We start from the raw sequence: 15603 nt of genomic DNA on the forward strand, positions 1-15603 counted from the left end.
CCCTGAGGTTGATGAACCTCTCATGGTTGTGAATCACTCCCGACAGCTTGACAATAGGCTCCTCAATGTAGCAGAGAAAAGTATCACACGATCCAATGGCTGAAAGTTGAAGATAGACAAATTCAGATAGGAAATAATGCATGATTTTTAACAGTGAGAGTAATTAACCACTAGAACAATTTAGCAATGGTTGTGGTGGATTTTCCATCACTGACAATTTTTAAATCAAGATTGGATGTTTTTCTAACAGATTGGCTCTATGAATTATTTTGGGGAAAATTCTGTGGGCTGTGTGATACAGGATGTTGGACTAGATGATGACAATGACACCTTATGACCTTGGAATCTATGAATCTGAGCCACAGAGAGGCTCACTGACTTGCTTAAGGTCGCATAAGAAGTCCATGACCGAGCAGAAACTTGAAATCTGAGCTTCTGTAACCACAGGCTAATGTTTTAACCAACATCTCACTCTTCCTTGGCTTCTCTCCCAGGTAGATTTCAGTTCCTACTGTAAATAATTTTCTTATTACCATTCAAACTTATTACTGAGTTAGCTCTAGATTAAGATCTCTGCTTCATGGTAAGCAGGGGCTAGGTCTTAAAACCACCATGCTTTAAGTTCTAGGGATGGGTTATTCCATAATTGCCCATTTTAGGTTTCCTTGGACCTTCTTCTGAAGCATCTGATGGAGTATTAGATGGACCACAGATCTGGCCTGGCTTAGTAGGCCCAGACCCAAGAAGGGCTTGGTTCACAAAAGAAGTTAGCCCATTATTATTCAAGTAATTATCCAAAGTGGGACAGCTTCAACAGAAGAGACTGACAGAAACAGCACTACATTAAAGTGCATTAGGAACTTTTAGTTCACAGCAGCAGAGTCTACACAGACCCATTAACGTGCAACACATTTTCACCGTAACTGCTTGCACTCCTTTGTTTTGCAGGTAGTAGATGTCAAGACTTAACATGGGGGTTACAAGGTGCTGTACAGGATGGAGACCAGAGCATCCAAGGAAGCTGAGATGGCTCTCACATACTGCGAGAAACCTGTCCCATAGTATAAAATAGCCACATTGAGGTGAAAGCTGCAGGTGGCGGAGGCTTTACGCCTGTCCTACAGAGCATATCCTCAGTATGGTGGAGATGACGTGAATGTAGGAGACCAGGCTGAGGTGGAAGGAGCTTGAAATACTTGAAATACCAAGAAGAGGAAAATCTGTAGCTGTGGATCACTCAAAAGTGCGAAAAGAATAAATTCAGCCATGGTGGTTTTAGTCTCCATTATTCTTCAGCAAAACTGTGTCCAGAGAGAAACGGAAAAAATAATAAAATTTAAAAACATAATTAATATACATGGGAATTCAATGAATGGATAATATCTAATACATAAATAATGTCTGTTAAGTTATCAGACCCAGGGATAGATGGATCTGTCCAAGGAGGAAAGTATGGATTTTTAACTAATTGGTCTAACACAGTTGTGAGCAACCTGTGACCCGCAGGCCGCATGCAGTCTATCTGGGTAATCTGATTGCAGGCCACGAGACATTTTGCTGATGTTGACTGTCCACAGGCGTGGCCCCCTGCAGCTCCCAGTGGCTGCGGTTCTCAGTGCCTGGCCAATGGGATCTGTGGGAAGCAGCTGCCAGCACGTCCCTGTGGCCCACTGCTTCCTGCAGCTCCCATTGGCCGGGAACAGTGAACATTAGATAGATAGATAGATAGATAGATAGATAGATAGATAGATAGATGGGGACCTATTTCTAGCTAGTTTAAGTCAGTCTATCTCTACTGGAGTGAATGGGCCAGAAGACCAGTGGTGTAAGTCATTGTAACTGTACTGAAATCAACAGAAGACGGCTCCTCAATTAGTGTAAATTGATGTAGCTCCATTAAAATCAACAGTGGTCAGATCCCACACTGCTGTAAATTAACACGGCTTCCCTGACATCAATAAGGCAGGTCCCCCGCTGGTGTAAATTGTCATAGCACTATTGAATTCGGTAGGCCACCAGCTGATTCCCACCAGCTAAAGATATGGCTCTATGTATATTATATATTATGGCTGTGAGTTTAACAACAGCTCAAGGGATTTAGGTGCTCAAATCTCATGGAAAGTCACTGAAGGTTTAGTGTTCTCAGAAAATATAAATCTTTTATTATCCTTTTTATATTAATCTCTCATCATTTTAAACATCACATAATCTTTTCTGTGTTTGCCAAAGGTATTGGCTAGATTCTAATGCTACAGAAGGAGTTGTTTTGGGTAAAGAATGTCTTTTCCTATTAGGCCTAGTGCCAAAATAATAGTTTCATTTTTCCTTTCTCTTCTTCCCCCCCGCCCCCCCAAGAAGTGGAAACAGCTCAGACAAACAAACAAAACTTGAAGGAAAAATTGTCCCAGAAAAAACTGGGAATTTTGGCCAGCTCTGTGGAAATGCACACACACACACACACAATCCAGCAGTTTTAAGTTTGCAAGACATTTCCCAATATTTTAATACTTTCCAACATTATCACAGTGTGTGTGTGGGGGGGGGGGGGGGGGCGGGGCATGGAATTTCCTAAGTTCAATTTAGTAAAAGGGAGATAGAAAGATCAAAGGATATTCTATTAACTAGTTACCATTATTCCCGGCTTGGACTGAGAAATCTGATCTAAGGGTTGATATCGGGATGGGGTTGGGAACTCAAGAGTCCTGGGTTTTATTGCTGGCCTTGGGAGAGCAGTGGGGTATATTGATTAGAACAGGAAGAACTGGGATGCAGGGCAGCTGGGCTGAGAAAGAAGAGTTCTGGGTGATGTTTGATTTTGATTGGCATTACAGAGTCCTCATTGATCTGTGAGTCCCAAAGCACTTGGTGAAGAAGAGGGTAAACACAGATTTGCTGCATGGGCTATTAGGAGGGTTTGAAACAAAGAACTTGAAAAGCAAAATCCATTGGCAGTTTTACTGCACTGCTTTATAGACTATAGCTAAGATTTTTAAAAGTCACATAGGGGACCTGGAAGCCCATTTCCCATTAATTAACCCACACTCCTTGTATGTCATGTGCTTTTCCACTGCCTGCAGAGGTGAAGAAATGTCCGTAGAGTCCCTTACTGATATTTCACTGCTTCTTCCCAAAACGTTTTTACGCTACATGCGAAATTTAACATTTTTTTTTGTTTCCAAATATTTGGTCAGAGCGCTTTCCACCTCTTTGTCTTTCTGAGCTGTGGATGATGGGGGTTCAACATGGGAGGTAAGCTGCTGTAATTGATGGAGATCAGTCTATGCAGAACCACCAAGAAGGCTGGCGTGAGTCTCACAAGTGGAGACAAATCAATCCCGTAGTATCAAATAAACCTGACAAGGAGGGAGCATCCAGTTGAGAAAGCTTTATACCTTCCTTCCAAGAAGCATATCCTCAGGATGGTGGAGATGATGTGAATGTAGGAGACGAGGGTGAGAAATAAAGATCTCTATCCAATAATCATAGCAGACAGGGCCGGCTTCCAGGTTTTCTGCCACCCCAAGCGGCAAAAAAAAAAAAAAAAAAGCCGTGGCACCGCGATCACGCCATTCCACTCTTCGGTGGCAATTCAGTGGCAGGTCCTTCGCTCCAAGAGGGACTGAGGGACCTGCCTCTGAATTACCACGCTGCAGACCCAGACGTGCCGCCCCGATAGCAGCCGGAGTGACGCGCCTTGGTATTGGCCGCCTCAAGCACCTGCTTCTTTAGCTGGTGCCTGCAGCTGGCCCTGATCTCTTCTACTCTTCTAGAGCTGTTTGGCAACTAGAGATTCCGTTTATTTGTCTTTAAGATTCACTCCTACCATATCTGTGCTTATTTCATCCCAAACACTTCCGGCAACATATCACTGGTGTATTTCATATTGTCAGAGAGTCACAGGCCTGGTCTACACTAGCAGGTTATGTCGAATTTAGCAGCGCTAAATCGAATTAACTCTGCACCCGTCCACACAACAAAGCTATTTAGTTCGACATAGAGGTCTCCTAAATTCGACTTCTGTACTCCTCTCCAATGAGGGGAGTAGCGCTAAATTCGACATGGCCATGTCGAATTAGGGTAGGTGTGGATGGAAATCGATGCTAATAGCTCCAGGAGCTATCCCACAGTGCACCACTCTGTTGACGCTCTGGACAGCAGTCCGAGCTCGGATGCTCTGACCAGACACACAGGAAAAGCCCCGGGAAAATTTGAAAATTTGAATTCCTTTTCCTGTCTGGGCAGTTTGAATCTCATTTCCTGTTTGGACATCGTGGCGAGCTCAGCAGCACTGGCAACAATGCAGAGCTCTCCAGCAGAGATGGCCATGCAATCTCAGAATAGAAAGAGGACCCCGGCATGGACTGATCGGGAAGTCTTGGATCTGATCGCTGTGTGGGGCGATGAGTCCGTGCTTTCGGAGCTGCGATCGAAAAGACGGAATGCAAAGATCTACGAGAAGATCTCCAAAGCCATGACAGAGAGAGGATACAGCCGGGATGCAACGCAGTGCCGCGTGAAAATCAAGGAGCTGAGACAAGGCTACCAGAAGACCAAAGAGGCAAACGGGCACTCCGGATCCCAGCCGCAGACATGCCGTTTCTACGAGGCACTGCATTCCATCCTCGGTGCGGCCGCCACCACTACCCCACCACTGACCGTGGACTCTGAGGATGGGATATTGTCCACACCCGCTTCCTCTGAGATGGTAGTGGACGGGGAAGATGAGGAAGGAGATGAGGAGGACGAGGCAGTCGACAGCGCTTACAACGCTGATTTCCCAGACAGCCAGGATCTCTTCATCACCCTCACAGAGATCCCGTACCAACCGTCCCCAGGCGTTAACCCGGACCCAGAATCAGGGGAAGGATCAGCCGGTAAGTGGATTAAACATGTAAACATTTATTTTGAAAAGAATATTAATATTAACTGTGGCTTTTTCATGATTAGATTGTCCTAGGCACTTAAAGTTCTAGTCTTTGCTAGTGCAACTGCTGCAAAAAAATCTAACAATGTCCGGTATATCTTCATTGGTTTGCCGTAGGCGCTCTACTGTTTAGCCCTTGCCAGTGCAGCTACAGTAAAATGTGGTCAATATGTCCGGGGATAGAGCAGAAATCCTCAGGGGACATCTCCATGAAGCTCTCCTGGAGGTAATTGGAAAGCCTTTGCATGAGGTTCATTGGCAGAGCGGCCATGTTGTGTCCTCCGTAGTATGAAACGTGTCCGCGCCAGGCTACCATCAAGTACTCCGGTATCATTGCCTTGCACAGCATGGCGGCATACGGCCCTGGTCTTTGCAGGCTTTCCCGAAGCATGCGTTCTTCGTCCCTGTCTGAAATACGCATCAGAGTGATGTCGCTCATGGTGACCTGCTTTGAATTAGGGGAATGTTAGTATTGGGACTGCTTCCCTGTTCCTTTACAGAACTGTGACCGCCGGTTTACAGTCATGTGGTGGAGGCGGGAGAGAGGCAGCATAGAGGGATCTTTCCCGGGGACAGCCGCGAGGGGGTGGGACAGGGGCAGAGTTCATGCTTGCCGGATTGCTGGCAGCAGGAACTGGCCAACGCTAGGAGCATTGCTTTGAACATGAAAGTAGGGCAGTGCTATTATTACAGTTTTAAGCTGCCACAAGTCTACGGCTTACCATGTCAGCCCACTACCCAAATTCCCCCGTGCTGTTCCGATTCTGTGATCTGCACTGCAAGACCCCAGGGACTGAATGCGAAGGCCGAAAATTCGACCTTGTCCTGAGTGCGCATGTGATAGGTGCTGTGAATGGTCTTTTTCACAGAGAAAGGCTATTTTCTTTGTTCCCCCCAAAATTTATCTTTCTGAGGAATTCACTCCCTTTTTCCCATCCCACAGCTGTGGCTGTCTCCCGACCTACCCTGTCATCCCCCTCCCAAAGGCTGTCGCAGATTAGGCGTAGAAAGAAAAGGACACGGGACGACATGTTCTCAGAACTTATGGGCTGCTCCCGAGCCGAGGCAACCCTGCTGAGTCAGTGGAGGGAGAACATGTCCCAATACCAGAGAGCACACAGCGAACGGGAGGAGAGGTGACTGCAGGAAGACCAGCAGGCGACTCAAACACTGCTTGGACTAATGAGGGAGCAAACGGAAAAGCTACGGTGCCTTGTGGATGTTCTGCAGGACCGGAGGCAGGAGGACAGAGCCCCGCTGCAGTCTATCTGCAACCACCGTCCCCCGCCACAAAGTCCCATATCCCCCTCACCGAAAGTACCCAGAAGGAGGGGCTGCAGAGCCCGTGAAAACTGTCACTCTACCCCTGCAGACTGCTCAAGTGGCAGAAGGCTGTCATTCCCCAAAGTTTGATAAGTCCTTTCCTTCCCGCCTCACCCAAGCCCCCATCCCAGTTTCATCCCCTAACTGTCCATTTGCTAATAAAAAATAAGTTTCTGTTAATTGCTGTTTCCATCGTGTTTTTTTAGAGGACAGTCTGTTTTAAGGGGGGGAAAGGTGGTTGGTACAGACACGGGGGCAGGTTCAGCAGCAGGTCACACACACAGTGCATTCACTAGGCACCCTGGTCAGTCTGGGAGGTGGTTTTCATTGTCTGGGGGGTGGGAGGGCGGCTATGTGACTTTGTGGCGGAGGAGGGCGGTTAGAGATCTTATGCAGCGGTCCTTATCCTGGATCACAGAGCCACGCAGCAGGGAATCTGTAACCGTCCTCCCCCTGCCACAAAGTCACATAGCCCCCACACACAGAGTCCCGAACAGAAGGGGTGACAGGCTCCGTTCAAACAATCAGTCCGCCAGTGCGGACCACTGTAGAAGCAGGAGCCTGGCATTCCTCGAGTTTAGAAGCGTCCTTTGCATCAGTACACTACACCCGCTCCCCACTACAGTCTGCGTCCCAGTTTCAAAACTTTACCGCAAAAACAGTAATAAAGAAAACGTTGTTCATTAACAAATTTTCAGTGATTTTATTTTTAAACGTGGGTTGGAAGGGGGTGAACGGGGTATGAAACTGGAGAGGATAGTGAACAGTCACTGGGTAAAGAAACGGGGGCAGGTTCAGCTTCTCTGTAAACCAACAAAATTGTCACAGGTTACCCTGCTCACTCAGGAACCTAGCTTTCAAAGCCTCCCGGATGCACAGCGCGTCCCGCTGTGCTCTTCTAATCGCACGGCTGTCTGGCTGGGCGTAATTAGCAGCCAGGCTATTTGCCTCAGCCTCCCACCCCGCCATAAAGGTCTCCCCCTTGCTCTCACACAGATTGTGGAGCACACAGCAAGCTGCAATAACAATGGGGATATTGGTTTCGCTGAGATCGGAGTGAATCAATAAGCTTCTCCATCTCCCCTTGAGACGTCCAAAAGCACACTCCACCACCATTCTGCATTTGCTCAGACGGTAGTTGAAGAGTTCCTTTTCACTGTCCAGGGTGCCTGTATAGGGCTTCATGAGCCATGGCATTAGCGGGTAGGCTGGGTCCCCGAGGATCACTATAGGCATCTCCACATCCCCCACAGTGTTCACTTGGTGGCTTATGTGTGTTACCATTCCTGATGTCCGATTTGTGTCCATTTATTTTTTTGTGGAGGAACTGTCCGGTTTGGCCAATGTACATGGCAGAGGGGCATTGCTGGCACATGATGGCATATGTAACATTAGTGGATGTGCAGGTGAATGAGCCCTTGATGGTGTGGCTGATGTGGTTGGGTCCTCTGATGGTGTCGCCAGAGTAGATATGGGGACAGAGTAGGCAACGAGGTTTGCTACAGGGATTGGTTCATACTTCAATCTCACTGGTCATTCTATTACAGATTTAAAAGTCGCTATCATTGAACAAAAAAACTTCAGAAACAGACTTCAAAGAGAAACAGCAGAACTAAAATTCATTTGCAAATTTTACATCATTAATCTGGGCTTGAATAGGGACTGGGAGTGGCTGGCTCATTACAGAAGCAACTTTTCCTCTCCTGGAATTGACACCTGCTCATCCATTATTGGGAGTGGACTACATCCACCCTGATTGAATTGGCCCTGTCAACACTGGTTCTCCACTTGCGAAGTAACTCTCTGCTCTCCATGTGTCAGTATATAATGCCTGCATCTGTAAATTTCACTCTATGCATCCGAAGAAGTGAGGTTTTTACCCACGAAAGCTTATGCACAAATAAATCTGTTAGTCTTTAAGGTGCCACCAGACTCCTTGTTGTTTTTGTAGATACAGACTAATACGGCTACCCGCTGATACTTGACACCATATATGGTATAATACTGCTTAAATACTGATGCCCGGAATTGTTTTTTCTTGGTTATAGGATCATAGAGTCATAAAAATGTAGGGCTGAAAATGACCTCAAGAAGTCATCAAGTCTAGCCCCCTGCACTGAGTTGGACCAAGTAAACCTAGACCATCCCTGACAAAAGTTTGTCCAACCTGTTCTTAAAAACCTCCAATGATGGGGAGTTCACAGTCTTCCTTGGAAGCCTATTCCAGTGCTTAACTACCCTTAGGCCTGGTCTACATTACAACTTTAATTCGGATTTAGCAGTGTTAAATCGAATTAACCCTGCACCCGTCCACACAACGAAGCCATTTAATTTGAAATAAAGGGCTCTTTAAATAGATTTCTGTACTCCACCCCGACGAGCGGAGTAGCGTCAAAATCGATTTTATCATTTCAAATTAGAGTTAGTGTGGCAGCAATTCGATGGTATTTGCCTCCGGGAGCTATCCCACAGTGCACCATTTTGACCGCTCTGGACAGCAATCTGAACTCGGATGCACTGGCCAGGTAGACAGGAAAAGCCCCGCCAACATTTGAATTTCATTTCCTGTTTGCCCAGTGTGGAGAGCACAGGTGACCACAGATAGCTCATCAGCACAGGTAACCATGCAGGTCGATAATCGAAAAAGAGCACCAGCATGGACCGTACGGGAGGTACTGGATCTGATTGCTATATGGGGAGAGGATTCAGTGCTAGCAGAACTTCGTTCAAAAAGATGAAATGCAAAAACTTTTGAAAAAATCTCCAAGGGCATGATGGAGAGAGGCCACAATAGGGTCTCAGATCAGTGCCAAGTGAAAGTCGAGGAGCTCAGACAAGCCTATCAAAAAACAAAGGAGGCAAACGGTCACTCCGGGTCAGAGCCACGGACATGCCGCTTCTACGACGAGCTGCATGCACTTCTAGGGGGGGCCGCCACCACTACCCCACCTCTGACTGTGGATTCCGAGGGGGGGATCATCTCATCAGCTACACCTGAGGATTCTGCAGACGGGGAAGAGGAGGAGGAGGAAGAGCTTGCAGAGAGCACCGAGCACTCCGTTCTTCCCAACAGCCAGGATCTTTTTCTCAGCCTGACTGAAGTACCCTCCCAACCCAGTATCCAAGACCACGACCCCATAGAAGGGACCTCAGGTGAGTTTACCTTTTAAAATATAAAACTTGTTTTAAAAGCAAGGGTTTTTAATGATTACTTTGCCCTGAGGACTTGGGATGCATTCGCAGGCAGTACAGCTACTGGAAAAGTCTGTTAACGTGTCTGGGGATGGAGCGGAAATCCTCCAGGGACATCTCCATGAAGCTGTCCTGGAGATACTCCAAAAGCCTTGCCACAAGGTTTCTGGGCAATGCAGCCTTATTCCGTCCTCCATGGTAGGACACTTGACCGCGCCATGCTTGCAGCAAGTAATCTGGTATAATTGCATGACAAAGCCTGGCAGCGTATGGTCCCGGTGTTTGCTGGCATTCAAGCAACATCCGTTCTTTATCTTACTGTGTAATCCTCAGGAGAGTGATATCGCTCATGGTAACCTGGTTGAAATACGGGAATTTAATTAAGGGGACAGAGGTGGCAGTTCTTACTGGGCTGTTTGCCTGTGGCTGAAAAGAAATCCTTCCCTGCAGTTAGCCAAGTGTGGGGGGGGACGGGGGGGAATTGGCCCAGAGCTTTTCAAGTTTGGCTATCAGGGATCTTCCCTGATACCAGCCACGTGGTGGGGGGAGGGGTAAAGCTATCATCCCAGAGAATTCATGGTGGGGTGGGGGGTGTTTGGTTCCTGCAGGGATCTTCCCTGATACCAGCCACGCGGTGCGGGGAGGGATAAAGCGATCATCCAGAGAATTGGATGGGGGCGGGGGGTTAGTTTGTTTTCTGCTGCTGAATATTAACAGGAAAACCGCAGCACTCAACGGGCTTTGCTTGGTATGTGGGAAAGGAGGGCGCAGAAGCCGAAAGACAATGGCTTACCATGGCTGCATGCAAGCCGAATTCTTTTGCCCAGACCTGCGTCTGTGATCTCTAGCAGCAAAGCCACAGGCACTCAATATTAAGAGGCAAAATGCGACCTTGCACAGAAATCACATGTGCTATGTAATGTGAATAGTGTTGGTCACCGTGAAAGAGTATAAGCATTTTTCTGCAAAATGTATCTTTTAAAAAAATTCTCTCCTTTTTTCCCCTCCCTCCAGCAGCTGCAAATTCTTCAAGCCTCCCTCCTCCGTCCCGAAGGCTATCACAGATAAGGCGTCGGAAAAAGAAGACGCAAGACGAGATGTTCGCAGAAATCATGGAATCCACCCACAGTGACAGAGCTCATCTGAATGAGTGGAAGGACACCGTTTCAAAGTGTAGGAAAGAAGACAGTGAACGTGAGGACAGGAGGGACCAACGTGAGGAGAGGAGAGACGCTCGAGATGAGAGGTGGTGGCAGGAAGATCAGAGGAGGCAGGATGCAACACTGGAGCCGCTGCGTGAGCAAACAGACATGCTCCGGCGTCTGGTGGAGCTTCAGGAACGGCAGCAGGATAACAGAGTGCCGCTACAGCCCCTGTATAACCCCCCTCCTCCCTCACCATGTTCCATAGCCTCCTCACCCAGACGTGTAAGAACGGGGCGGGGGGGGGGGGAGGCTCCGTACACCTTCCCATTCCACCCCAATGGACAGCCCAAGCAAAAGGCTGTCATTTTTTTAACCTTTTTTTAGTGGCCTTTTCCTTCCCGCCGATCCTCCTCCCAAACCCCACCCAGGTTCCCTCTCTCTTTTTATAATGTATTAATAAAGAATAAATGATTTTTAAACGATGGTGACTTTATTTGGTTTTAAAGCAAGCTGGGGGAAGGGGGAGGGTGGGTTCCTTACAGAGAATGAGTCAATAAAGGGGGCGGGTTTTCATGAAGGAGAAACAAACAGATATTTCACACTGTAGCCGGCCAGTCATGAAACTGATTTTCAAAGCTTCTCTGATGCACAGAGCTTCCTGGTGTGCTCTTCTAATCGCCCTGGTGTCTGGCTGCACGTAATCAGCAGCCAGGCGATTTGCCTCAGCCTCCCACCCCGCCATAAAAGTCTCGCCCTTACTTTCACAGAGACTGTGGAGCACACAGCAAGCAGAAATAACAATGGGGAGATTGGTTTGGCTGAGGTCTGAGCGAGTCAGTAACGATGGCCAGCGACCTTTTAAATGGCCAAATGCACATTCTACCACCATTCTGCACTTGCTCAGCCTGTAGTTGAACAGCTCCTGACTCCTGTCCAGGCTGCATGTGTATGGCTTCATGAGCCATGGCATTAAGGGGTAGGCTGGGTCCCTTGCTGCAGCCCTTTAAACAGAGTAGTGTTCCTGAAGACGCGAGCGTCATGAACCCTCTCCGGCCAGCCCACATTAATGTTGGTGAAACGTCCCGTGTGATCCACAAGTGCTTGCAGCACCATTGAAAAGTACCCCTTGCGGTTTATGTACTGGGTACCCTAGTGGTACCCTAGTGCTCCGGTGACAAGATAGGGATATGGGTTCCATCTATTGCCCCACCACAGTTAGGGAATCCCATTGCAGCAAAGCCATCCACTATGGCCTGCACATTTCCCAGAGTCACTACCTTTCGTAGCAGCACCTGAGTGATTGCTTTGGCTACTTGCATCACAGCAGCCCCCACAGTAGATTTGCCCACTCCAAATTGATTCCCGAGTGACCGGTAGCTGTCTGTCATTGCAAGCTTCCACAGGGCTATCGCCACTCGCTTCTCAACTGTGAGGGCTGCTCTCATCTTGGTATTCTGGCGCTTCAGGGCAGGGGACAGCAAGTCACAAAGTTCCATGACAGTGCCCTTACGCATGCGAAAGTTCCGCAGCCACTGGGAATCATCCCACACCTGCAACACTATGCGGTCCCACCAGTCTGTGCTTGTTTCCCTTGCCCAGAATTGGTGTTCCATGGATAGAACCTGCCCCATTAACAACATGATCTCCAAAGCATCGGGGCCCGCGGTTTGAAGAATTCTGTGTCCGTGTCCATGTCCATGTTCTCATCACGCTTGTCGCTGCGCTGCCGCCGCCGCTGCCTCCTCGCCTCGTTTTTCTGGTCCTGGCTCAGCATACACTCCACAAGAACGCGCAAGGTGTTTACAATATTCATGACTGCTGTCTTGAGCTGAGTGGGTTCCATGCTTACCGTGGTATTCAGTCTGCAGTGTTCACCCAGGAAAAAAGGCACGAAATGGTTGTCTGCCATCCATTGCTTTCATGCAGGGAGGGAGGGAGGGGTGAGTCTGTACCCAGAACCACCTGCGACAATGTTTTTTGTCCCATCAGGCACTGGGATCTCAACCCAGAATTCCAATGGGCAGGGGAGACTGCGGGAACTATGGGATAGCTATGGGATAGCTACCTACAGTGCAACGCTCCAGAAATCGACGCTAGCCCCGGAACATGGACGCACACCGCTGAATTAATGTGCTTAGTGTGGTCGCATACATTCGACTTTATACAATCTGTTTCCCAAATTCGAATTATATAAATTCGGATTAATCCCGTAGTGTAGACATACCCTTATAGTTAGAAAGCTTTCCTAATATCTAATCTAAATCTCCCTTGCTGCAGATTTAGCCTATTACTACTTGTCCTGCCTTTGGTGGACATGGTTATGCTTCTACCTAAGGACTGTTCAACCTCTGTGAATACAAGAATCAAAATCCAAGTAACTGCTTCTGATCACCAACTCCTTCCCCTCCAACCCATTGACTTTATCGTGGTCGGTAGCTTTGGCACAGCTTTCTTTCTCTTCTCTTTAGGTCATTCCAAATGAAACTGTTCAATGGCAGGTGCATAATTGATGCTTCCTTTTATTAGTACATAGAGGCTGAAATATATTTCTGTTAAAAATCTGAAGAATGACATTCACAGAGTGTTAAATGATTGACACTCCAAATGGAACTCAGCACAGCAATTATTTGCCTATGCTAAGATTTATCGCTTTCTTTTGTAGTAATGCTGTCAATTGTATACCTCCCACCCATGGAAAATCTTACTTCCTGAAGGAAGCATTTTAGTAGCCTGTAACTTCTTGTGAAAAGATGCAATACTGTATAGGAAGCAGATGAAATATAGGTAGATTAGAATAACCAGATGTGGAAATATTAAACCATTTCTCAAGTGCCTCCTGTTTTACGTGTACAGCATTACAGAAGTATTAAGTTCTTGTTTTGGTTCACTTAAATGTTAGGGTAAGTGGACACTTAAAACACTGCAGCTGTGCTGATGCAGTGCTTAAGTGAAGAAACTCCTATGCCAACAGGAGAGCTTCTCCCATCAGCTTAGTTAATCCACCTCCCCAAGACGTGATAGCTGTGTTGATGGGAGAAGCTCTCCCGTTGACATGACGCTGTCTACACAGGGGATTAGGTCGATGTAACTGCATTGCTCAGTGTGGATTTTTCACACCCCTGAGCAACATAGTTACACCAATATAGGTCTGTAGTGTAGACCCGACCTTTATTTCCAGAAAGTAATATTGTACTATGGCTAACACATCTTCCCTTTCATCTGGATGTTGTCTTGGAGACCACCCTGGCAACAATCAGAGTCTTAGAGGCAATCCAAAAAAACTCCCCGCTTGTCTGCTGAGGAGCAAGCCAAATTCCAGCTGGACAACACTCTGGGTGGCACGTCGGAGGTGATCCACCGCAAGGCGCTGCAGAGGATATATGCTGACAAAGCGGCCAACATCATAGACGGGCTGAGGAAAAATTCATTTGTTGCCGTTCCTATTGTGCTGAAATGGTACTTCCCAGGTTTCGGCATTATTACTTGTGTTTGAGTAAAACTCATCGTATGCTAGGCACTATCCAAATGTATAATACACACAGAGGCTGCAGTTGAGGAAAGCATACAGTCTGAGAAATGCAGATGCTTTTTATGTTCTAATAAGTGGTTGCGTTTCATAGTACCCAGCTACTATTGTGTCTAGTAAAGCCAAAACATCACTGGCCCTGCTGGCAGGATAAGGATTTTTTATTTTTCCTACTCAAGATAGGGCAGTCTTGAGTTCAAAAATCAAGCTGGGGTGGGGTTCTGTATTGTCAGTTTTGGACACAACTGAGTTTGATCCCATTATAAATCCCATCTGTGAAAGTGAAAAAGACTTTGACGTGTAGAGTCTGTATTGGATTCAGGTTCCAACTCAAAAATTACTGTGTTCTACTGCCAGCCTCCTGATCAGAAAAAGGAAGTGAGTGCACAATATTGAGGGGGGGCCAGTGACCACTCTCTTGAATAATAGTTATAACGGGCAATTTCAACTCCCCACATATAAAATGTCAACCTCTGGAGAAGGTGAGGAGAAGGAGTTTTTCAATATTTTAAATGATTGCTTCTTGTAATAGCTAGTCTGTAGCTACACAAGAGGAGAGGTTATTGATTTAGCCCTGAATAACACTTAGATTCTGAATCAAGAAATAACTATGGTCAAACCATTGAATGGTAGCAATCACAATATATAACAGTCCAGTATCCTTGGTGGAAGGGATCATACCAAAAATTAGTACTGTGATATGAGACATAGGAAAGTGGAAGCTAAGTCAAAAGTTGGACACTTTTACAATCTTTAAAGCATAGGTTCCTGATCTATAGACTACAGGTCGTCAATGTGGTCTTGAATAGAAAGAGAGGTGGTTGACAGAATCTTCTTATACAGCCTCAATCTCTGCTATGAATTGAAGCAAATATGCCATTACTGTATATTGAAAAACTAACAAATCCCCCACCTAGCTGGAATTCTGTGTTGTGGTCACCCTATCTCAAGAAGGACATCTCAGTAATAAAGGACTCAGAAATGAGCATGGGGGGGAAGATGAGGCATGGGAAGACTGTGAGAAGTGATTGATGGTAATGAGACTGTTTAGGTTTGAGAGATAGTGGTATCAGAGGCGTTTTTACAGAGGTATACAAAATCTGATTGCTGCTGCTATTTACCTTTTCATATACGGACAAGGGGATATGAAAATGTGAAAATGAAAAGCAGGAAACGTAAAATTGATGAAAGGAAGTTCTCTTCTCTAGTACCATCTGTGTAGGACTTTTTCTCTTGTGTCTTAGAACCTTAGCACAAGACTTTCCGAACTTCCTTAGCTCTTCCTTTTTTTACCCTTGAGGGCAGCCATGGTAGAGTGGAGTAAGAGCCAAACCCCCTAGTGGTCACCACGTGTCACTCTTGAGTTTAAGTGCTGTCTTCCACCCAGTTCCTTGTTGAGCATGGTCAGTGAGCTGTAAAAAGAAGGTGGAAATTGAACTACAGTATTCAAAGAATGTGCGGAATGTGCCCCTACTAAACCGGCTGAAGGGGAT

The sequence above is a fragment of the Chrysemys picta genome, chromosome 13 (assembly GCF_011386835.1).
Source record: "Chrysemys picta bellii isolate R12L10 chromosome 13, ASM1138683v2, whole genome shotgun sequence".
NCBI lineage: Eukaryota > Metazoa > Chordata > Testudines > Emydidae > Chrysemys > Chrysemys picta.